This window comes from Sus scrofa, chromosome 13 (genome assembly GCF_000003025.6).
Source record: "Sus scrofa isolate TJ Tabasco breed Duroc chromosome 13, Sscrofa11.1, whole genome shotgun sequence".
NCBI classification, from domain to species: domain Eukaryota; kingdom Metazoa; phylum Chordata; class Mammalia; order Artiodactyla; family Suidae; genus Sus; species Sus scrofa.
In genome coordinates, this window is record NC_010455.5 from 141657067 (window position 1) to 141682869 (window position 25803).

The window sequence follows — 25803 nt, forward strand, 5'->3', positions numbered from 1 at the left end:
TTGGTCAGAGAGAGCTGTTTTACACTTTCCCTACCAGAGAAATTGCCTGTTCTTCCCTCAGTTCTAGTGTGAAAGATTGGCCAGGCTTGGATCATGTGTACATCCTTGAGTTGATCTGCTATGACTAGGGGTATGGGTGTACTCTGATTAATAACTTCCACTGGACCGTGTAATTTGATGTGGGGTTAGGCCTCAAGGAAATAAATACTGTTTCTGGAACAAGAGGTCTACACAAAATATAAACAATATAAAGGGATTGCAAGCAGCAAGAGGATACTGTGGTATACTTCCAGGAGCACTTGCCTACCTCCTTGGATCACCTCCGGTAGTCTAGCATTTTTAAATAAAAGCACTTCTGAGAAAGGTAACTCACTATTAAATTCACTTCACATTTAAATGACTAGTATGCCCTCTCTTTCTTGAGATAAGAACCTTTTTTGGGGGGAATGGGGAAGGAATAGGATGCAGAGGGCAGACTTGGAGTTCCTGAAGGAGTAGTAGCTAGGAGTTCTATTCATTGCCACTCCTTTTTCAGATTCTTCCTTTCCTTTTTTAGTGCCCAATTTCTCCCTTTTAGGCTGTTAGGGTTAGTCAGGTATCAGTTCCACCAGCAGCGTTATAGGAGATTGTATCTCACTCATATGGTCCTGTATTCTAGAGTGTCTATAAAGCCGTTGTGAATGGTGACTGCTGGAGTTGTACAATATGGCAGTCTCTCTGGATTCTCATGTAGGCAAACTTGTTTCTTCTTGAAAGCTTTTACTGCCTTCTTACTGTGTAAAATACATACATGTATAAGATATATGTAAGCTTAAAAAATGCATTAAATGACATATAATCCATTTCCCAATAGAGACTGGGAGCCAAATCCAGCCTGCTGTTTTTGTAAATAAAGTTTCATCAGGACACAGCCACACTCAAGTGTTCACACATTGTCTCTGGTTGCTTTCATGCTACACTGGCAGAGTCGAGTAGTTATGACAGAGACTATATGGTCCACAGTGCATAAAATATTTGCCACCTGGCATTTTACTGGAAAAGTTTGCTGATCTCTGGACTGGAATATATGCTAGAAATTGTAATTTTCCTTTGATCTGATAAACACAACCTTCCACACTGTTAATCATCTTATTACCAACAAAATTCTCTGCAAGTAAACAAAGGATAGTAATAGTTCAGTTAGGATCATGAAAACTTAGAGCTAGAAAAGGTACTTGGAGGTCATGGAGCTCACTTCTTGTGTTTGTAAGGAGGGGAACTGAAGCTCAGGTAGCTTCCTCAAAGTCATATATCAAATTAGAGTGAAAGTTTGGCTGGTGTTCTTCTATCCCACCAATTGATGTGGCTCCACATCGCCTTCTGTCTGGACTCCTCTGTTTTTTAAACCTGCCCTCCCTCCCCTTTCAAGTTTTTAACTTGCACGAGTCCTTCAGTCAGTAGGATTTGTGTGTTCACCTTGATTTTAAGCACTTCATTATTGTTACTGTACTACGGTATCCATAATATGATCACATTAATTATTCTCTACTTACCTACTCTTTCTGTCCTTTTTCTTAATAACTCCATATGCACTTTCACTATGTGATAAGTTCTTTATGAATGGCAGTTGCAGACTGGCTGCTGGGTCCTCCCTGTACTTTGTCATTACTGAGCCAGCCCCTACCAGATGTTCTCACTTTCCTCTTTTATCTCAGAAAGTCACCTTGGATGCTGTTGATACCAGGAAGCCTGGGGTTTTGAGGTATAGAGTTCAGAATGTAGTGATTAAGAAGCATCACTTAGTGATTATGTCTCTTCTGTACCATCCGCTTTGATGAAGGCATTCACTCTCCCTCCCTCAACTTGCCCTGCAGACATTCAGTCCCCAAATCAAGGCTGAGTGTGTCTCAGGCACCCTGCCCTACAGGACATCAGAGACGCCACATGATTTAGGGTGGAAGGATTGCTGGTAGGTTGTGATGGCAGGACAGGAAAAGTTTATAGTAGGAGTGGGGATATTTGTTCAATTGCAAATGAAAGGCTTTTGGGATCTGTGTCAGATCACAGAAGAAAGTAATACAAACACGATAATAGATTAATTTCCTGTGTATCATTAGGTTACCTGATTAGCCTCTGTGCATCTCAGTTTTCTCATCTGTAAAATGAGAGGTTTGAACAAAAACAAATCAAATACACTTCCTAGTTAGTAACTATATTTTCTGAGTCCCAAATTAGGACATATGTTCTGACAAGTTCAATTACACTTATGGGGACAATGAGACAGGAGATTTGCAATATGAATTATCCTAGAAGATCTGGAACATATGGCTGCCATACTTCCAGTTATAAAATTCTTTGAGATTTAAGGCCCTCTTAGCTTTTGTATACTGAAGAAATTTATGGATCCTTAATGGTCCTGGTCACAAATTCTATTAATTTTTATGCTTCATAGTTTCTCAGCCTTTACATTGTTACTGTATTCCTCATATGCCAAAGCAGTTCCATTATGTTCTATCCACTTATTCAAAAATATTTAAAGTGTTCTTCTTTGTGCTGGTCTAGGGTTGCTGGATATGACAACTCTGTCTGAGTTATGCCCTACACCAGGGGTTCTGAGAATGGGGGAAGGGAGCATAAACAGTCTACACTCTGCTCACCGAGCACAGGCTAAGTCCAGCTGGAGGAGGTCACCTCAAGGCATCATATGAGCCAGTGGTTTCCCTGTGTTAGGCAGTAGACATATAGGGCTACTAGATAAATATAATTCCTACCTGCTTTACAATGATGGTCAAGTGGGAAAGACAATACTAAAAAATAATTATACAAAATATAAGTAATATCAGAGAGGATAAACAAATGACTTAATGTAGATGAGGGAAGGAGTAAAAGCACTGAGATGAAGGAAGGAGCAGTGGTGAGTGGAAAGAGTCTGGGAAGAAATCGCAAAGGAAGTTACCATTGGCACTTTATTGACCTGTGACTTCATCCCAAGGAGGAGGGGAGCCACAATAGATGTGTCATGTCCTGGGATTTCCTAGAGGGCAGGTCCTAGTGGCAGGTGTAAAACATGAACCTATGGTGGGTAAATAGGTCCGTTCCTGTTATCCACACGGTTAGGAGGATGTTAGGGCCCGTGGTGTTCCTGCCTAAGAAAAGGGAGCTCCCACCCTTCCTTTTCTCTCAGACTCTTAGAGAGCATTAGAAACTAGAGTGAAGTCCCACAAAAAAAAAAAAAAAAAAAAAAAAAAAAAAAAAAAAAAAAAAAAGCCAGTTTCTCTGTGCAAGGAAAATAATTGTATTCAAGGCAGTCTTGCTTCTGTTAGCCAACCCAGGGCTTCCCGTTTGCATTTGAGGCCAAAGCCAAGGTAAAAATTGTTCTTTTGCTTGCCTTAGTGTACATGGTAGTGGTTCCCTTAGGTACCTCTCAAGGTTATAGAGGACTTAAGAACAGAGCTCTGGAATTCAAAAAGCTATCCTCAATCTCTATTACTAATAGTTACATTGAAACTGGGTTTTAAGGGAAGAGTAACAGTTTACCTGTCAAACAAGTCATGGGGAGGTACTATACATGAAGGGAACAATGCACTCAGTGACTTGAATTAGTGGCTGATATTACGTATTTGGGAAATTGGAGCAGAGGATTGGCTGAATAGCTAGGCTGGGAATATACAGGGCTATGAGGCTCAACTAAAATGTATAGATTTTATCCTGTGGTCAATGGACAGAGCTAATAGAAGTTAGCAAGTGACAGAATGACATAATTCGATCTCTTTTGTAGTGTGAAGGGCAGATTGGAATAGAGAACAGATGATGGCCTAGAAATCAGTTTGAGGGTCTTAGACTGGGCAGCAGAATGGGAGTGGAGAGAAAAAAACCTGATTCAAGAGACAGGACCCTTTAGATGGGGCCATGAGGAAGAGGGGGCATCATGAATGCCAGGATGCTGCAAATGGATATTAAGAATATACAGGGGAGGAGTAGAGTAAATTTGGCAGATGAGGGTGGGGATTGGGAATTACATATAAGGGTCAATATAAGGACTATTTCCATGTGAGGCTGATTGGATTATCTGAGGTAGAAAGGGGTGAGATTTGATGGAAATTGCTATTTGATGTGAAAACAAAGATATTTCTACTCTGCCCTCAGCCCAGTTGTCCCCATCCACCCTCTGATGAAAACTGCAGAAGCATGCATTTGTGGCACAGAATTATACTTGTGGACGAGGACTGGCAGGGTAAAGGATGTATTATAATCCCACCAACAAAGCTCTGTTACTAGAGACTGTTAGAATGTGCAGATAGTTTACTCATAGGGAAATTTGGTGACAGAATTTGACTCGAACCAGGAAAGATGTGTTATCATGTATTAAAAATATGATAATAATAGCTGCCATTTATTGTTCCTGGCATTTGATGCACATTAATTTTATTGGACCCTCCCAATAACACAGTGAAGTAAATATTATTTTCCTTGTTCCATAAGGAAGTAAACTGAGACTCAGAGAAATTAAGTAACTTGTTCAAGGTATATTACTGTTAAGTGGCAGCCACACAACTAGGTCCACCTTGGTTCCCTGCTCTCCCACATTAGATGCCTTCTCTTTAGTCCACTTAAAGTGAAGACAATTGGCAGCACTATTTGCATTTAAATAATACATTTGTTAAGCACAACTGACTCTTACCTATTTGTTAATGAGTTGCTGGGTGCTAAAAAAACCTTTGTGGCTTTTTTTCTCCTTACTCTCAAGGGTTTTTTTTTTTCTCCTTACTCTCTTCTATTTTGTCTTTCACAGCCTCTGGGATGCATTGAGGTAGTCTCAGCTCTGGTGAAATCAGTTTACCCATTGACAGATATTTTCAAGTTTTTCTGCTTACTTCAAGCCCTACAACTCTTATTTTTTTTACCCATTGAAATTTTGTCAGCAATATCCACTTTCTGGGGTATGTTTTCTAGACCATGCTTCATCTCATTGATTTATAGTAGGTACTCAGTAAGTATTTGCTGAATGAAGATATAGATTTTTGGCTTCTAGGCATATATAATTTTGGCCCCAAATGTGTTCAAGTGGCCTGACTTTCCTATGCTTTCTTTTCACCGTTGCTTCTGTATTCGCCAATATTAAAAACTCAATATGAATAATACTGATTAAAATAGATTTATTTTAATAGTTAATAAATCTGTTAACTTTTTCCTAATGACTCCTCCTCATGTCTTGCCTCTTTTGGTTGTGGGCATCATCATTGTTTTAACCAATCTGTTTCATTTATAATTCCTTTCTTTTTTTCTGCAGATTCTATCATAGATATATTTCTTGAATCAAATCCCTCTTTACACTGCCATCATACTCATTAAAATGAGTATTACTGAATTATTCCAGTGGCCTCCTAAGCGGTTTCTCTTCATCTAATATTTCCCTCTTCCAATGACCTGGCACAAATTTGCTTCTATCGCCTTCTGCTCAAAAATCCTGCATGTTCAATTTCTATGCCTGGTGTTGAGGACCCATCCCAACACAGTACTTGCCTCAGTATCACCTAGATTGCCTCCCTTCACAACCTACCCAACAGCCACATCAGGCCAGTCTCTTTCCCCTTTAATGAGAATCACTTTGAGCCTTGCTTGTGCATGTTGTCTCCTGAGCATGGGAAGTCACATGTGGGTGTCCAGGGCTCCACTTCCTTTGCTTGGGTTCACAGGGGAGACTGCTAATCCATCAGAGCATCACCTCTCAGCAGGGCTAGACTCACATTCAGAATCCTCACCCAGGGTTCCCCGCGGCCTTCTCACAAGGGACTGAAGTATGACCTTATTTTCTGTGTGGCCTTTGTACAGCTTTGCCCTCTTTACCAAGTCATCTTTCAAGACCCAAATCCAATGGCATCTCTGCCATGACACCTTCCCCATCTTCCGGCTTTGGGCTTTGGTTTCACTGGATCTTTTTGCCCTGGCGACTGTTCATTGTCCTTTACCTTAAGGGTTTTGTTTGTTTGGTTTTTGTTTTGCATGGTAATCATTTAAGTACAAATTGATCCTCTGCTAGAGTCTAAGTGCCCTGAGGGTGAAGACCATGTGGGATTCACTTTTGAGTTTTCTACAACTCTAACCACAGTGTAGGGGTTAATGTTTGTCAGATGAATCAGCTTCTCACACACTCTGCTTTATTAAGGTCATACAGGAGCGTGCTGTATTTTCTGTACTATATTTAAAATCCTCGAGGGCAGGGATCAAGCCTTGTTCATCTCTGAATCACTCACAGCCCTGAGAACTCAGTAAATTGTTATTGGTAGTTCTGTGAATAGCTTTCTTCATTCTTTGTCAACAAGCATATTGTGTCCACTTAATATCCTTCAACTGGGAGGTTTTCGTAAAATATTCTATTTCTCAGGGTTACTATTTCTGATTGACCTTCTCTCCAAATTAGGGCAAACTATTAAGGAGTTACTGAATTTCAAAACCTTGAAAGTAGCAACTCAGCAGAAAGTCAGCAGAGAGGGAGGCAGTATAGCATGGTAGAATTTGGAGCGGTGACTGCCTCTCAGAGGGAACGGACCTAAAAATGAAAGAGAGATGGAGGAAGGAGAGGACAAGGTAGAAAAGGATGCATCCTGAAAGGAAGAAGCAGATAAGGAGACAGAGAAGGGAGGGGCAGGAAAGATGGAAGGAGAGGGGAAGGCAGGCTAGAAGAAAAGAAACCTGGAATTTGATAGTATATGCCACCATTGAAAACAAATCAGGCTGCCAAAAATAAGACTATGTCTCAGGTTTAAAAAAAAATAATAATAATAATATTTTTTTTTTCCAAGTAAGAGGAGGATGAGATGAGGCTAAAGAGCAATTTTATCACTTTAACCTATGACAGACTAGGAGCTGGAGAAGGAAGAGATTTTTGAAGACACATGGGAAGAAGATGGTCCTCATACCAAGAGAGGAGAAAGAGAGTGTAAATCATGGGAGGGGTGGGGGGGAGAATGAATATATTAAGAAATGATAGGAGGGAGCAAGGGAAAGTAACTGCAGGCAAGATGCCAGATAAATTAACATGTTTGTTTGAATACAGGGGCTTCTTTGTGAAGATGAGCACTCACATCTGCCTTTGATCAGGCCCATGGCAGCCCAGGATCAGATCAGAAAGCAAATGAGATGATAAAGTGGATGAAACCACAGTAAGTATAATATCGAGGGTGGGGGGACAGGGAAGGGGAGAGGCTGCCCCGTGGAGCATAAAGCCTGCCTGGGCTTTCACATCAAGGCTGGCAGGGCCTGGCAGTAGTCCAGATGCCCTCTGTCCTTCAGAAGTACAGCAGGGCTGTGACACCAGAGGGGAGAGAGCCTCAGGGAAACTCCTGGGCCCCATGTCCTGCTGGCAGACCTGGCTTTGCTGACACAGCCCATGAGCTGATGGTAGAGAATTTGCACAGCTCCAGGGACTTTCTGAATTGGCTTTTCTTTACCCTGAAACAGGCCAGAACCAAAGATGAAATCATTATTTCCAAGGGATATTTTTTTTTTCTTTTTTCATACCCCTCTTCCTCTTTTTAAAGGGCTTTTTATTGCTAAATTGTCAGAAAGGCTGCTTAATATGTAAAATTGACCATATTCTGCTCCTGAGTTTCTTTGTGAGTTTCTAGATTGTTTGTAATGAGAGCCCTATAATCATAAAGCAACTGTTTGGAAGACATCTCAACTGTCTTGAAGGCTTTGGGGAGTGACAAAAAGATCCACAAGCTCTAGGATACATTCATTATAAAAATTGCTGATACTTTCAGAGCACCTCATTTGGGCCATGTGCTGGCTTATGTTATCTGATTTAACTCTGTGGTAGTGTCCTTATCATTCCCATTTTTACAGATAAGGAAAGTGAAGCTCTGAGATGTTAAATAGCTAGTTGGGGAGTTCCCGTCATGGCTCAGTGGAAATGAATCTGACTAGTATCTGTGAGAACACAGGTTCGATCCCTGGCCTCGCTCAGTGGGTTAAGGCTCTGGTGTTGCTATGAGCTGTGGTGTAGGTCACAGATGAGGCTCTGTCTGGTGTGGCTATGGCTGTGGCGTATGTTGGCGGCTATACCTCTGATTCGACCCCTAGCCTGGGAACCTCCATATGCCATAGGTGCGGCCCTATAGAGACAACCCCCCCAAAAACAAACAAACAAACAAACAAACAAAAAACCCAAAAAGCAAAAAAAAAAAAAAAAAAAAAAAAAACACACACAAACAAACAAAAACACCCAAAAAACAGTTGAAGGCTAGGAAGGGGCAGAGGCGGGACTGGAGCCCCGGTTTCTGTATCTTCTGTATTTCTGAGTCTCTCTCTCTCTCTCTCTCTCTCTCTCTCTCTATATATATATATATATATATATACACACACACACACACACATGCATATATCTATGTAGTTATTATTTCTAAGATAGGTGGCAGTATAAGTTACTTAAATCTGAGAGAATCCGTAGCTCAAATCATTCCTCCTTCCAAAACAGATGCTTGTTATTTGAGCCGTCCCATTCTGTTTAGTCCTATGCATAACCTGGAAGGCAGACCCCCCATCTTGCCTGATTTTAAAGTTAGCTACAGAATTCCAGTTGAGGCTTAGCAGGCTAAGAACCCAACTAGTATCCATAAGGATGGGGGTTTGATCCCTGACCTCATTCAGTGGATTAAGGATCCGGCATTGTTGCAAGCTGTGGTCACAGACACAGCTAGGATCTGGCATTGCAGTGGCTGTGGTGTAGGCCGGCAGCTGCAGCTCTGATTTGATCCCTAGCTTGGGAACTTCCATATGCCATGGGTGGCAGGTGCAACCCTAAAAAAAGTTGACTGGGCAGAGAAAGTCAGGAGAGCTCAGCATGCAGAAACCCATGCTCTGAGAACAATGGAGGGAGAGAGCTCCAACAGGAGTCACCACTGCTGTCCCTACCCTCAAATTATATAATTTAATGGGGGTATAAGAGTGCACATGAATAACAGGTATGAAAGCACCAAGGAATCAAGATATAAGCACTCAAATGAATATGGAAGAGAACTTCTCAATCCTGTACATTTCAAAGAGGTTCCGTGTGGGGAGGGAGAAGGCTGGGAAGGGGTATCTTTCTACCCCTTGTCCCATGGAGGGAGGAAGGGTGTGTACAGCTGCACCCGCAAGGGACAGGGCAGAGAAAGAAGAGGATCGAAAAACGACGACTCTAATTAAGAGACCAAAGATAGAAATAAGAGAAAAAAGTAAGGTGGTTTAGTGCCAAATGTTTCAGTGCAAGGGCCAGAGACTGCTCAGTGGCACGTGCTGTACTTGACTTTGATTTTAAGATCTGGAAGAAAGTTACAAAGAGGCAAGAGGATGGGGGCCAGGCCTGGAGCAATCCATGCCTGAAGGCTTCCAGGACCACTTAGCACGCTTAGATGGGAGAGCCTGTCTCTGGAGGAGAAGCAGTGAACTGATAGTAGATAAGCTCTCCTATAACCGTGGAGCTTTATCATGGCAGAAAAGGACTCTGGCCAATTTCACCTGCCATCACTATGCCATTCAAGAATTAGAAATAAAAAAAGAACAAGCCCAGTCAGAACAGTGTAGCATTCTCTGTTATATGTGACATATGCTGTAAGAATTGTGAGCCGTAAAGGAAGTAAAATGAGCCATTGAAACTAAGGGTGGGCGTTGATTACAGATAGTTCTCTGCAAGTGAAGTTGGAAAGGAGTTTTATTTATTTGTCTTTTTCATTTTTTTTTAAGGACCTATGGATGTTCCCAGGCTAGAGGTCAAGTTGGAGCTACAGCCGCCGGCCTACACCACAGCTCCCTGCAACACAGGATCCTTAAACCACTGAGCAAGGCCAGGGACCCAACCTGCATCCTCATAGATACTAGTCAGATTCGTTTCCACTGAGCCGCAATGGGAATGCCTGGAAAAGGCTTTCAAAGGGAACAAAGTAAAGGACTCAGGTAAAAAGGGACATCCAGAGAGGCAGTGGTTTTAGAAAGAATGACCATGTTAGGGACAGCATGGCTGTGAATAGAAGTCATGATACATGGGATGATCAAGGAAAGGGACTCTAGCCCACATTTCCTAGGAACTCTAGAGGGCCAAAAACAGCACTGAAGCTCTGAACATAGTCACGAAGCAGGAGTTGCATCTTAGTTTTTGAAGGAAAATCAGAAATATATTTGGAGTAAGGGGATGGGAAGGTTTTGAGGGTCTGAATGACCAGAGGGGCTTAGTCAGTGACAAGGCTTGAAAATTCCTTTGTAGGATGGATTTACATATAGGAATTTTTATATATACCATTGCTTTTTTTGTTTGCTAAAGGGAAGATTTTGTGCTTAAAGAAAAAACAAAGCGCCTAGATATAAAATTCAATTTAATACATCAGGCCTTTGAAATTCTATCACTAAAAAATATTTTTTGAAATAAAAATGACACACATAAGGCAAACATATTCTTCTGATGTCAGTGAAGATATTTCAAACTTCCAGGATAGTCTAGTGGTTAGCAGTGTAAATTCTAAAGTCGCAAAACCTGGATTTCAGATTCACCTTCTAATTAGCTAATGGTTATTACCAAGTTACTTTAAATCTGCATACCTCATCTACAACATGAGGGTAATAGCCATATACCTCCTTGTGTTATTGTGATGATCTACTAGCATCACTTTGGCCCATGGTAAGAGCTCTAAAAATAAAGATAAAAAGTACTTTTTATTGTTATTATTCTAACATGGTACTGTTTTAACACACTTCTCTATTTCCTTGGACTCCATATTGAGAAACTTTGTGGAAATGTCTGTGGGAACATTCTATAAAGTTTGTCATATAATAATACATGCAAATTTGTCTCTAGATTCACAACTTCTCAAACAGAAATTTTTCCCCTAACATGTCCCTAAACATAAATATATACTTGAGCACATGTATATTTTTTAATTGAAAGATCAGCTCCAAGGAAATGTATAACTGTCCCATATTGAACCTACTAGAAATCAAATATTAATGAAGAGCAAACACTCTACCCCAACTTTTACAGCCATGTTCCCTATTTTACAAACTCTATGCCCGAAATAACGTCACACGTTTTCTGAATAACCTTGAAAACATGGAATCTTAAACTGAATCTTTTTTTTTTTTTTTAAATAGCTGGACTCAAAGTTAGCTGCTGCATTTTTTTCCTACTCTGCTTTACGGATCAACACGCTGGCCGATCGATTGATCCTTTACCTTCTCTTATTTTTGATCCTTCTGCCATTATTTAAATCTGGCCAGAGTTCCTCTCCAGTTCTAAATCCTTACTCTCAGCACCAAATTGCCCTTTCAGTACTTGGTCAATTCTATATTTGTGACTGCTTGGGGGAATTTTAGGGATAACGTTTTTAATCCTAGTAGCATCACATGTTTGTTCTTTCATAGAGATTTATTTTCTGCTAAAGTTTGTGGGTTTCCTGCTGATGTCAGGTTGAGCTTTCATACATATTCAGCATTTTGCCTCTATTCAGGTTGATAGCAAGAGTTCTCCTCTGTGTCTATACTTTCCATTATTGTGGCCATTGTGATCAGGATCACTGACATCAGCACATTGTCCATGGTGTTTCATGGTCATTGGTCATTCATTCAGAACCAGGCTTGTGCTTAATGCTGTGAGGGAGACCCAAACACACAGGCAATGGTCCCTGCCTTACAGAACTATACAATTTAGGTAATAGATAAAGATAGTACACTTATTCTGGGGCTGAGTAGGGAAGACCCACATGTGAGGGAAAACATTTCTCAGGCTCTAGGCTTATTATTAGAATGACTGACACAAGAAGGATAGTCGTGTCAGCTATATAAGCTGGATGAGGATGACTTAGGCAAGATGAGGAACTGTACTTTCCTTCCTTCTGATTGAGAAACACGAACCTCGTCTTAGTTTTGTGCAAAATATATATTTGAGAATATGTTTGAAGATCCTATGAACAACAAACCTGCACTTTTCATGGTTCTGCGAGTTACAAAATATTATAAAATTGGCCACTTTACCTTGTCTTCTAGGCATAATCTTCATGGAAATATTTTCCATGTGTTATATATTGAGAAGAAAAAAAAACTTATGTTCTTTGCTTGGCTTCGGTGGCAACTGATCAATTTAACGAGCATCCCATTGAAACTAAGATTCACTGGTTTCTGCATAGCTCATGATTTCTATATTTGTCTCATTATTAATTTTATGAGAATAAGGATCTTGTCAATATGTGCATTTTTATATTTTCCACCTACTTTTGTTTTATATATATATATATATATATATATATATATATATATATATATTTTAATTGTTATTTCCCCAAAACAATTTTTTTTCTACTGTACAGCTTGGTGACCCATTTACATATACATGTATACATTCTTTTTTCTCATATTATCATGCCCCATCATAAGTGACTAGACAGAGTTCCCAGTGCTACACAGCAGGATCTCATTGCTAATCCATTCCAAAGGCAATAGTTTTTATCTATTAACCACAAGCTTCAAGCCAACCCACTCCCTCCCCCTCCCCATTGGCAACCACAAGTCTGTTCTCCATGTCCATGATTTTCTGTTCTGTGGAAAGGTTCATTTGTGCCTTATATTAGATTGCAGATAAAAGTGATATCATATGGTACTTGTCTTTCTCTTTCTGACTTAACTTCACTCGGTATGAGAATCTCTAATTCCATCCATGTTGTAGCAAATGGCATTATTTTGTTCTTTTTTATGGCTGAGTAGTATTCCACTGTGTATATATACCACATCTTCCTAATCCAATCATCTGTTGATAGCCATTTGGGTTGTTTTCATGGCTTGGCTATGTGAATAGTGCTGCATTGATCATGTGGGTGCATGTATTTTTTAAGGAAGTTTTGTAAATTTCTAAAATCCCTTTTCAAGTAACATCCTATCTGGAAGCAGCATCAGATCTGAAAGCATGCAATATAAGATAAATCCAGGGTGGAGCTGCTGTGAGGGATAGGTGGGTGTGGAGGGGCTTGGAGAACTGAAACTGGGTGCCATTTTCATTTTTCACATTGTCATTCTCTGTGGTGGCTCCCAAGAAATTGCTTGGCCTATGTGGAATGAAGTGCAGATACTAGACTACATCATTTCAGTTGTCAAACTTTATTGTGTAGATACAGGTGTGACTTTGCCCAAATAGGATTTTCGATGGAAAGTCTTTCCATGTTGATACCTTAAAGTACTCATTCCTTATCTAAATAAGGAAAATCCACATTAATATATAAAAGGGGATTAAAGGTGTCAACATAAATAAAAAGAAATATATCTAGCCAACATAATTTCATTTTCCATTAAAAAGTGGCATTAAAATAGAAGTATAAATGCCAGTAAGCACCGATCTGCTCCATTTGCGTATTACTTTTGGATAAAATAGGATGTGAGAGGAGCAGAAATGCCACATGTAGGCACAGCTGGTTGTCTTTTCTCTAATTTCAATTTCTCTTTATTTTTGCTCTTTTCTTGAGTGTATTTTTTAAACTCACATTGAAACTTTTGTGGTTCTCTTCATTTTGGTTCTTTTTGGAGTTTGTACTGAATGTTTATGTTAAAACAAGAAATGTAAAAGCTTGCTGCTTATATCTGTTATATCTATTGCAACAATATAGGCTCAAATGACTACCAGGAAAGAAGGAATTAGTGAACATTTTGTCTTCTCTTTCTTTTCTTTTCCATGGAAGATTGCTGTGTGACTCTGCTCTTTTTCAGCCCACTTAGAAACAGAAATACCAGAAGAAAAACAATGTAATAATTGCAAAGAATAGGTTTTCCCCCTCAATGGATATATATTTTTTTGTTTTATCTTTGTTTTTCATTTGTTTTTAAATTGAGATGGAATTCACATAACATTTACCATCTTAAAGTGAACAATTCAGTGGCATTTAGTACATTCACAATGTTGTACAGCCACTACTTCTGTCTTGTTCTAAAATATTTTCATCACTCAAAAAGGAGGTCATGTATCCTTTAAGCAGTTACTCCCTGACCCCCCTCCCTTCAGCTCCTGGTAAGTACCAGTCTGCTTTCTGTTTTTATGGACTTTCCTTTCTTGGATACTTCATATCAATGAAACAATACAATATGCAGTCTTTGGTGACTGGCTGCTTTCACTTACCATAATGTTTTTGAAGTCCATTCATGTTGTAGCATTTATCAGTATACCATCTTTTTTTTTTTTTTTTTACAGCTAAATAATATGCTGTTATATATAATACCAATATTTGTTCATTCGTCTGTTGATGAACACTTGAGGTGTTTCTACCTTTTTGTTTGTGTGATTACAGCTGCTACATGTAGGTCTACATGTATTTGTTTGGGTATCAGTTTTCCATTCTGTTGAGAATATACCTAGGGGTAGAATTACTGAATCATATAGTAATTCTATGTTCAACTTTTTGAGGAATAGCCCAGCTGTTTTCCACAGTGGCTGAACCATTTTACATTCCCACCAGCAATGTCTGAGGGTTCCAGTTTCTCCACATCCTCACCAACATTTATTATTTTCTTTTTTTATTTTAAAATTATAGCCACCATAGTGAGTATGAAGTGATAATTCATTTTTGTATATCAGCTCATTTTCTTTTGTCTTTCCCCAAAATGTTCTATATTACTTTTAAGCACAATTTTGCTTCCTGAAAATATTTGTCAAGTAAATGTTATACTCATGCCTGTGAATGGGCAGCCTGCAGAACAGAGCTGATTAGGAATGGATCAGGGATAGGAGGCTGGCTAAATACAAATGGTTCAAATGATTCTATAAGTCTAATCAGGCAGGGAATCAAAGCACTCAGTATAGTAAAGGAGTGGTAGGCAGACTTCTGCGATGTCCTCTAAGATTCCCTTTTGCTGTTGTATGTACCTTGTATAACCCCCTTCCCTTGAGTGTGGATCTCCAAATTTTAGAAGATAGTCATTGCTGTAATTATATTACTTTATATAAAAGTATGTAGAGGAGTTCCCATTGTGGCTTAGCAGTAACGAACCTAACTAGTATCCATGAGGACATGGGTTCTATCCCTGGCTTTGCTCAGTGGGTTAAGGATCCAGCATTGCCTTGAGCTGTGGTATAGTCACAGATGCAGCTTGGGTCTAGCATTGCTGAGGCTATGGCATAGGCCAGCAGCTACAGCTGTGATTCTGCCCCTAACCTGAGAACTTCTGTATGCCACTAGTGTGACCCTAAAAAACAAACAAAAAGACTATATATAGAAATTCTGTCTATAGCCTTTGTACTAGAGATAGAGATAGATATCTATTCCTACTAGAGATCTTCCTGACGTCTTTAAGGAAGTAAGCTGACCTGTGAGAAGGTCATGTGGCTTGGATCTGAAGGCGGCCTCTGGGAGCTGAGGATAGCCCCTGTCAGACAGACAAAAAAATGGGAACCACAATCCTGTACCCGCAAGGACTGAATTCTGCCAACAACCTGAATGAGCTCGGAAGAGAGTCCAGAACTTGAGATGAGAGCCCAGCCAGACTGATGCTTGGATTGAAATTTTGTGAGATTCTGAGCAGAGAACTCCTTTGAGCCCACCTTAACTTCTTACCTATAGAACTAGTTCAGTTAATAAATGGATGTCATTTGAAGATGTTAAGTTTGTGGTAGTTTGTTACATAACAAAAGGAGATTAACACAAGGGGCTATTTAAAATATATAATAATGACTTAATATTTAAGATAGCATGGGTACTGGCTAATCGTAACAGATTCTGGCTATAAGGTCTGGTGATGTGCCACGGGACTAGTAGGCTATTATCCCTGGACTGGGTATATAGGTTTTAGTGGCAGAATCACCAGAATGTAGGGCTTTGGCAAGGCTATCAATTCATACACTGTGTTCACTTTGATTTTGTGTAAGTTTGGCCTGGTTGTGGCCCTGTTTGCGTGAGAATGGTCTCTCTCTTTTCTAGCAGCATTGAGGCAGGACCTCTAGGTTCTGGGTGGATATGCTTTTTGGGGAATGATGCAGTCCCTCAGGGCTGGGGATTGGAAGGCAGGCAGATCTTATCTCTGGTGGCATAGGGACAGCTGTATTTTCACCACATTTGGCAATATCTACAAATGCAGTGGCAAAATTATTAGACTTCTTATATTTTTAAACCATGACATGCAGGGTCATGCAACTAAAGTGTAGCAAAACTGCCCCAAATGACAGAACATGGAAAAGAAAAACAGAAAAGTGTTTGTAGATATGAATAACTTTACTGCTTATTCTTTGAGTTATGCTCTCTTCCACATTGGATTTTTTAATCTGTCTTTTCATCCACTTCTTTAAGTTTTAATTACTATGTATATTTAGACAGCTTCCATGCAGAAATATTTTCACCTCACTCATGCTTGATGTAGGAAGGTCTGTCTGTAATTTAGATTTTCTCTAACATAGTGTCTGTCAGTTCTAATAGATCTTTGGTGAACAAGAAAGTTTTCCTTTGGCATCAAGATTTGAAAAATAAAACCAAATTGTAGGAAGAAAAAGAAAGAGAGAGAAAGGAAGGAAGGAAAGCAAGCAAGGAAGGAAGAAATGGAGAAATAGAGACAGGGAGAGAGAAAAATATCAGATTTTGAGAGGGAAAATGTGATCTATATACTTTATAATCATTCAGAGTGTCATTTTTATATGAAAGGAGCAGATCGACATCCCTAAACATGCAAGAACTCAAGGAGTGTGTATCTTTAAAAAGTACTTGATGAAATATGGCCAAATGAAATATAAACTTTTTTTTAAAGGCTCAGGATAGAAGTGTTGTGATATAGGTATTGGTGTAAATACTGAATTTACACCACATTAGCAGAACTAAGAGGAAGCTGGTAATATATTTCAGAACAGAAGGCAAATGATATGTAACTTGATATTATTAAAATAACATAATAAAAATCTGGAGAAGGGGCAGTGGAGGTGGGTGGGAATGCTAATTTTCTCATTTTTCAGAGCAAGCAATCAATCAATATTGACTAAATTTGACACATTTAGTCCAGAAGAACCATAATGACTCCAACTTCTTAATACTTCTCCTGTTATTTCTTTTTGAAATTTGGTTTTATCATTTTGGAAACTATCTCCTATCATAAGTATTAGATAATTATGCAAATTCTACAATTCCTTCATTTTTATATTGTTTTCTTTACATTCATTTTTAATACAAATTAAAAAGTAGCATATTTTAATATGATACGATTTTTATGGAATTATTTATGCCTCTATTTATCTCACTATCTTTTTGTCTACTGTTCTATCTGTATGTGGAATGATGCTTATATAATAACAAAGATGACTATTGTTAGATGATATATGGGCAATTCTTAGATTTTCTTATCTGTACTTTGCTTAACTTCTTTAAAAGATGTAAATGTCATTTTATGAAAAAATATGAATCTAAAAAAAGAGGAAGAAGGAACTTTTAAAGTGATTATCTCAGTTTTGATATGAATATTTTCTCAGGTAAAGGAGACAACTTTGTGGAACATTCAAGGCTAGTTCATGCTTTTTAATACTGGCTGTTATTCTTTAAGGGATAGGAAAGTTGGCAGAATTCTTTGAGTTTGGGCAAAAGAGAAAGATTCTTTTCTTTCTGAAAGGGGAAATCTATAATACAAATCTTGTTTCTGCCCAGAAAAGTTACCACTTCCAGTTTTAGGAGTAATACTCACAGGATATTTCAAAGCAAAGTGAATGTAGTGTTTAGGTTATGGGGAGCTCCAAAAGACTTTGACATTCACCTGCATAACTGATGCAAGAATGCCTGGCATATCTAGGGGCCTCCAAACATATTTATTACTTATAAGTGAGATGAATTAATAACTAGGCTAAATCTCCCATGTTTAAAAATACAAACTACTCTCTCACGTTAATGTTCTGTCTTCTTCCACCCTCACTCTGTCTATGAATTTATCTTGTATTAGTTAAGTGTGGCTGAGTAACAAATTACTCCAAAATTTAGCGGATTAAAACAACACATATGTATCATCATCATCTCACACGTTTTCTGAAGGTCAGGAATCTGGGGACCAACCGGGCTGCATGGATCTGGCTTAGCTTCTTTTAGGGCCTTGCAGTCCGGCTGTCTGACTTTGAGTGATGAACTCACTTATGTGGCTGCCATGAGCAACCTTCAGATCTGCCCCAATGTGGTCTCTATAAGGTGGCTTTCCTCAGAGTAATGAGAGAGAAAGGAATAGAGAGAAAATAATGACCACATTTATCTATTCTTTCTCCACTCTCTGCTCACTTCCTCACTCCTTGAAACCTTGGCTCTGTCCCTTCCTCTCTACAGAAACTATTTCGGAAGTTTCTTGTTAGCCTCCTTCTTAATGGTTCAAGGCCTTTACTTGGGGTTGTAACCTCTTATCTCTGCAGAACTGACTGCTTTTCAAATGCTCAGCCTGTCTTCTGAGAAAATGCCAGCTCCTTGGAAAAGGGGACACTTTCTTACACAGTTTTGTCTCCCAAACAGTATTTGGCAAAAGAAGATTCTAAATACTCTTCAACCAGAATAAGTGTGCTGTTTACTTTGAGAATGTTCTTAGTTTCTATTGACTCTAATCAAATGTAAGTAAAATTACATTACTTCTCGCTCAAAGCATGAATGGTTCCCATCTCAGAATAGAAGGCCCAAAGTCCTTGCAGTGGCCCACATGACCCTGTGTGATCTGCACCCCACTTCACAAACATCATAGCCTGCTACCTCACTTGCACTTGACTCCATTCACATTGGACTCCTTATTATTCCTTAAACACTTAGGGCATTCAGCTGCCTCAGGACCTTTGCACAAGCTATTCCCTCTGCCTGGGACACCCTTCTTTTACATAGCCATGACTCATTCTCTTACCTGCTTGAGATCTTTGCTTAAATGATACCTTCTCACTGACACATTCCCAGTGATGGTATTTCTTTGGCACAGCAAAAGAAAGCATTAAGAAAACCATAAAGACAACCTATGGAATGGGAGAAAATAATTTCAAACAGTGTAACTGACAAAGACTTAATCTCTAAAATATACAAACAGCTTATACAACTCAACAGCAAAACAACCAACAACCCATTTGATAAATGGGCAGAAGACATAAATAGCCATTTCTCCAAAGAAGATATGCAGATGGCCAATAGGCACATGAAAAAATGCTCAACATCACTAATTATCAGAGAAATGCAAATCAAAACTACAGTCAGGTACCACCTCACACCAGTTAGAGTGGCCATCATTAATAAGTCAACAAATAACAAATGCTGGAGAGGTTGTGAAGAAAAGGGTACCCTCCTTTGCTGTTGGTAGGAATGTAAACTGGTACAACCACTATGTAAGACAGAATGGAAATACTACAGAAAACTAAATATAAAACTATCTTATCACCCAGCAACCCCACTCCTGGGCATATATCTGGACAAAACTTTCATTGAAAAAGATAGACACAACCTTATGTTCATAGCAGCTCTATTCACAATAGCTAAGACATGTAAACAACCTAAATGTCCATTGACAGATGAATGGATGAAGAAGATGTGGTATATATACATAATGGAATACTATCAGCCATAAAAAAGAACAAATTAATGCCATTTCCAGCAACATAGATAGAACTAGAGACTCTCATAGTAGGTGGAGTAAGTCAGAAAGAGAAAGACAAATGCCATATGATATCTAGAATCTAATTATGGCACAAATGAACCTATCTACAGAAAAGAAACAAACTCATGGACAAGGAGAACAGACTTGTGGTTGCCAAGGGGGAGGAAGTGGGATGGACTGGGAGTTTGGGGTTAGTAGATGCAAACGATTGCATTTGGAATGGATAAGCAATGAGATCCTGCTGTATAGCATGGGGAACTATATCCAGTCACTTGTGATGGAACATGATGGAGGATAATGGAATAAAAAGAATGTATATGTATAAATGGGTCACTTTGCTGTGTAGCAGAAATTGACAGAACATTGTAAGTCAACTATAATAAAAAATAAAAAAAAATTCACCTTTCTCTGTCATTATTACCCTCTTTCCTGCTTTATTTTTTATATATAGTACTTCTCACTGAGGAACATACTATATATTTTACTTTTTAATTTTGCTTCTATTTTTTCCCCTCACTGGAATATAATCTATTTTATTGACAGTTGTATCTTCAGTGCCTGGAACAGTGTCTAGCCTATGTTAAGCACTCAATAAATATTCGTTGAATTAATTAACATTATAGATGTAATTAGAGCTGCTTTTCATTTGGTGAGGGTAGCAGCACGAGTGGGAAAGGAGATGATTCCCACTCCCAGGAAGTAGTTATGCCCCCCCCAGTCACATATTTGATCCAAAGAAATGGGAGAGAATCATGTAAAGATTAAAAAAGGGAGTAAGAGGCGCAGAAAATCAATAAGAAAAACCACAGCTGGGAGCTTTCGGGAAAGAGTATGTAGAATAAGGAGGGTGTGCAGAGTGATTTCTATTTCTATTCATGCAGCACCCTCTCCTTGCTCATTGACAGGAGCCAAACCTTCCAGATCACCCCAATTAAACTGGAGGTTCCAGGATCTCCCTTGGAAGTGGCTCCCCATAAATTACATTAAACCCCAATTCTCTAGAGCGTGATCAAGCTTGAGTGTTGATGAAAATGTATTGCCTTGCTGTGTCCTTTCTGAGGCAAAGGAGAAGTGAACTGGCACAGGCAGGGCTGGATTTCCTCATGAGAGAAGTGGGGAAACAGTGGGGCAAAGGCCCTAAATCTCTCCTCATTTATTGAGTAATTGTGAGAGTGATAAGCAGGCTTGCAGAAGTTTTACCCTGGGGATGACTCAGAACTACAGGCTGTGGTTGAGACCAGTGACAGGAGGAAGGAAAAGGAATATCCAGGGAGGAAATAAATATATAAATACATGGGCATGATATTTAGGTAAAAGAGGCATTGAAAAATATCTGCTAGAAGCCTTAGAATCTGTTCTCATTTTAGTTTTTTTCTTCGTGTCATAAAACATCTATATTTTCATATCAAGAGATTCTCTCAAGGGAGACTTTAGGAAAGTAATAAATCACTCAAAGCCCAAATTTATCTATCTATATATAATATATATATTATATATGTATATATTTCAGAGCTGTACCTGCGGCATATTGACGTTCCCAGGCTAGGGGTCAAATCAGAGCTACAGCTGTTGGCCTGCACCACAGCCACAGCAACATGGGATCCAAGCTGTGTCTGTGACATACCACAGCTCGCAGCAACTCCAGAACCTTAACTCATTGAGCTAGGCCAGGGATTGAACCCATATCCTCATGGATCCTAGTCAGGTTCATTAACCACTGAGACACGAAGGGAACTCCAAATTTTGATGTGCTTATTAAAAGCTATGGAAAAATTTTCCAAAATTACTGTGAAAGCTGACTCCAAATTGATATGAGTAAGAAACAGGAATGTTGTATTTTATTTAAAATACCTATTTTCTGGTCTGTAATTTTCAGTTGGCTCCTTTGTAGCCCAGTCTGTCTCACTCCCATCTCCCATGACCATATTGTCCCTACCTTACTATCCTTTTTTTCTTGTCATCTCTGTTGTCGGTCAGACCTGGACCAATCAGCTGGCATTTAATCATATGCTGGGATAGAGCGTAATTGACTATGTTTTGTGGAGTAAGACAAGCACACACCATCCACAACCGTGTGGCTTTGAGCAAGTTACTTTCCCTCTCAATTTCAGTTCCTCAAAATGTTGTTAATAACATTGCCTACCTCACAGTGATTTTTTTTCCAGGACGATGGGGTGCGATGGTGAGGTTTCAATGTATGTTGCAGATAACATGATAATTTATGTAATCAATACTATTCTTGCATGCCTGAGGTAGAGCAACAACAACACAAAAACTGAGTAGGGTCCTTAGCCCAGGGTAAGTATTTAATAAAAGATTCTTTATCTTGATGAAATGGAGCCATCATCGATCCAATTTTACAAACTGTGAAACTGACTGGTCTTTGATGTTTCCTTTTCTTTCCACCTTTTAGCACGATTATACCCAAGTTTTGCTGGCTTTCCCTTCTCAGTGTCTGCAGGCTGTCGTTTCCCTCCTTTTCGCCAGCACAGATACCTCTCTGATCCAAGGAATTGTCATCTCCCCTGAGCTTCACAGCACATATTTCCAGGACTCTGACACCCATTCAGGCCCTCCTCTGTCCCGTCTCCACAGTGAAGCAGTCCAGATCCTCCTAATGCTCCATCTGAACATTGTTCTGGTGAAAACTTTCCAGCCACCTCACCTCCAGTCACCTCTCCCATCACTCTTGGGATAACAGGCCAGGTCCTTCACACAGCCTTCACGGCCCAGTAAGAACCACTGTCCGGCCCCATCTGCTCTCCCCTTCACTCTGGGTACCAGCCGCCCACAGCCTTTTTCTCTTCCTTGAACCTGCTGTGCTGCCCCTGTCTTGGGATGTCTGTACAGTGGTCCACTACTTAGGGCATCCATCCTTTCCCCTAGTAATTCCTACTCTTGGCACAAGCGACACTTCCTCTGGAAAGACTTTGACCTGCCAGTCTAAGTTCTGGACCACCTTTTATAGGATTGCACTGATCTTTCATCACATCTAAGTTTGTAGTCATGCATTTATTTGTGTGGTTATTGCTTAATATCTTATTCTTTCGCTTTTCTGTAAATTCCAGGGAAACATATCTCTTCATAGTTGCTATTAAAATCTCAGCTCCTGGAACTGGATCTGGCCAGTAGTAAATGCTTAATAAATAACTTGCTCAATAAATGAATGTATGAATGAGCTGGTATCGACAAAGTCTCTTCTTTTATTCTTTTGGTATGTCATAGATAATCATATAGATGTATATAAACATTATTTAATTTATTTATTTATTTATTTATTTATTTATTTATTTATTTATTTTCTTTTTAGAGCTGCACTTATGGTATATGGACGTTCCCAGGATAGGGTTTGAATTGGAGCTGCAGTTGCCACTTACCTACACCACAGCCACAGCAATGCCAGATCTGAGCCACATCTCTGACCTATGCTCCAACACCAGATCCTTAACACACAGAGCAAGGCCAGTAATCAAACCCTGGGATCGCATCCTGATAGAGACAATGTTGGGTTCTTAACCTGCTGAGCCACAACAGGAATGCCATCATATTTGTTATTATTTTGATAGGATGAATACTGTGTCACCCTTTTTATAATGCTACAACTGAAAAGACAATTTCTTAGCTTTCTCTGTGTTTCATTCACTTGTAGCTCTGTAGGGACTATCTCTCTTCTGCTCAGAAATGCTGCTTAAGATCTCCATCCTATCTTTTCTCTTTCTGAAATGGTTTACCATTTCCTCTTCCCTGGTCTAAATTACCACCAGATATGAATGACTCTCTACAATATGGTGATTAAGAACTAAGGATACGGAGCTAAAATCCTGGGGTTTAGATACCACTTCTTTCCGTCATTGTCTGTATGGACTGGAACAAGTTGTTTTAACTCATCAAGCCTCAGTTTCCTTTTGTGGTAGGGGGGAGGAGTAAAATCTACCTTCTAGTATCATTGGGAAAATGTCACTCGCTGAGGCATGTAAAACAGTACTTCATCTGCAACATAATAATATTGCTACCAAGCGATAGCAACAGAGTAATAATAATAGGGGGTATTTTTATTATTATAACTATTATTATTTTATTTTCTAGTTCTTAACTTCATACCTTTCTCCATTCTTTCTGGTGCCTGCTAACCTCCTTGGGGCAGCTCAGTGTGGAATTACATGCAAATTCCCCAAATCTATCAGAAAAGTGCATTTTGCCCCCACTAAACTTTCGGCTTTTCCGGGTTTTCTTCTTCATTGTTCTATAAAACTCTGGGGCGGATTTCTATTTTTCTCTCTTCCGCGTCCCATGTGTTTAAGACACTGGTTGTATTGAACAGAACTTCTCAAAGTTCTGTGCGAGAAGTTGTTTAGCACTGACTTTTCATACTTCAGAAACCCAAAGAAGACTGTCCTGGATGTGGGGGACAGGTTTACCTCCAACTGTGCTGTCCAAACTCCCCACAATTACTTTTCTACTTGTCAGATGACTATTTCCATTTTGGATACGCAGTATATTTTCACTAAAACCATGGAACCTTTTTTTCCTGTTTCTTTCTACTCACTCCTTTGGCCAGGACTTTAATAGCCTCCTTCAAAGACTTCCTGCCTGGATCTCTTAAGCCTTTTCATGAATTTCTCCTAGAGTCATTTAAAAATTGCATTATGTTGGCCCTTCCATATCTTGCTCAAAATTTTAAAGTGGCACACCATTTATCACCATTACAAATGCCCACTCCTGACCATGTTTCATAAGCGTGCATGCAATTCTTCATCTCTTGCCTCTTTGCCTCCAGAGAAACAGGAGTGCCAGCTTTCCCGAATCAGAGTACTGGCTCCGTCCTCATTTTATGCCTGCTCCTTTATTAAAGAAAGTCCTCAACTATCCTCAAAAGAATGCTCAAGGCTCTTCTCCCTAAACAAATATGATCATTTTAAAAACAAACAAACAAAAAAGACATGTTATGGCAAGCCTAATTAATAATAAAGTTAAACAGAAACCAGATTTGAGAAAGGAAGTTTTAAAAAGACAAGAAAAAAAATTTAAATTCGCAAATAATACTATATGTAATACAATGTGTTTTAGTCCACTTGACTTACTGGGAAAAAAATGCCTCAGACTGGGTGGCTTATAAACAATACAATTGATTTCTTATGGTTCTGGAGACTGGAAGTGCTAGATTAGGGTGCCAGAATGGGTGGGTTCTGGTGCAAACCCCTTTCTGGGTTACAGACTGCCAGCTTCTTATTGTAGCTTCGTGTGGTGGAAGGGTGAGAGATCCCTCTGGGGTCTCTCTCTTTTTTAAAAAAAAAATGTTTATTAAAGTATAGCTGATTTACAGTGTTGTGCCAATTTCTGCTAAACAGCAAAGTGACTCAGTCATATATATATATATATATATATATATATATATATATACACACACACACACACATATATGTATTCTTTTTCATATATATTCTTTTTCTCATATTATCCATCCCGCATTATGTCCTATCCCAAGATACTGTACACATTTCCCTGTGCTGCACAATAGGACCTTATTGCAACTCCATTCATGAGGATACTTTTCTCATGACCAAATCACCTCCCAAAGGCCCCATTTCCTAATATCACCACCTTGGGCATTAGGTTTTCAACATGTGACTTTGGGAAGCACATATTCAGACCAAAGCACAATGCTAATAAATGAGAAAATATAAACGAAACAGTTTTTTAAAAAATATCATAATTGCCTATGAGAAAGTCTGGCCCCATTAAAAATTAGGAAAACTGAAAAATTTTCATAGCAATGTATATTTTTTAAATTATAGCTTTCACTATTTATACATATGCCAGTTTTTTTCAAAGATTTAGGAATAGAATTTTAATAGAAGCTGTAAAGTTACTGATTTTATGTAATAAATTTATCAGATTTGGATAGAAAAACCTGATAGTCATAGCAAAAAAAAAAAACACGAAAAAACAGAAAAAAACATAAGCCACATAGCTATCTCTATTTTTATTTTAAATAAAATCTCATTTATATGAGGCAAAACCTAAATAACCCATGAATAAATTGAATCTAAATATACCTTAAATATAATCCATAAATACAATATAAGATTTATATTTAGAATGTAATGGTGAGTTAATGTTAAGAGATCAGTTAATTAGATCAAGAGACCAAAAGGGAAAAATAATTATCTTAAGAAATATTGAGTAGGCTTCTGATTATAGTCAACATCCATTCCATCACAAATCTTAGAAAACATTTCTTAATAT

The 25803-nt window shown here is 38.9% G+C and overlaps 1 long non-coding RNA gene across 1 annotated transcript in view; it reads left to right on the forward strand.

Annotated features, from left to right (window-relative positions):
* LOC110256420 overlaps nt 1-25803 on the forward strand; it is a 479854-nt gene that overhangs the window by 247572 nt on the left and 206479 nt on the right. The window contains exon 6 of the long non-coding RNA XR_002337890.1: nt 7037-7142. This is a non-coding gene — a long non-coding RNA (uncharacterized LOC110256420). The remainder of the gene's footprint in view (nt 1-7036; nt 7143-25803) is intronic.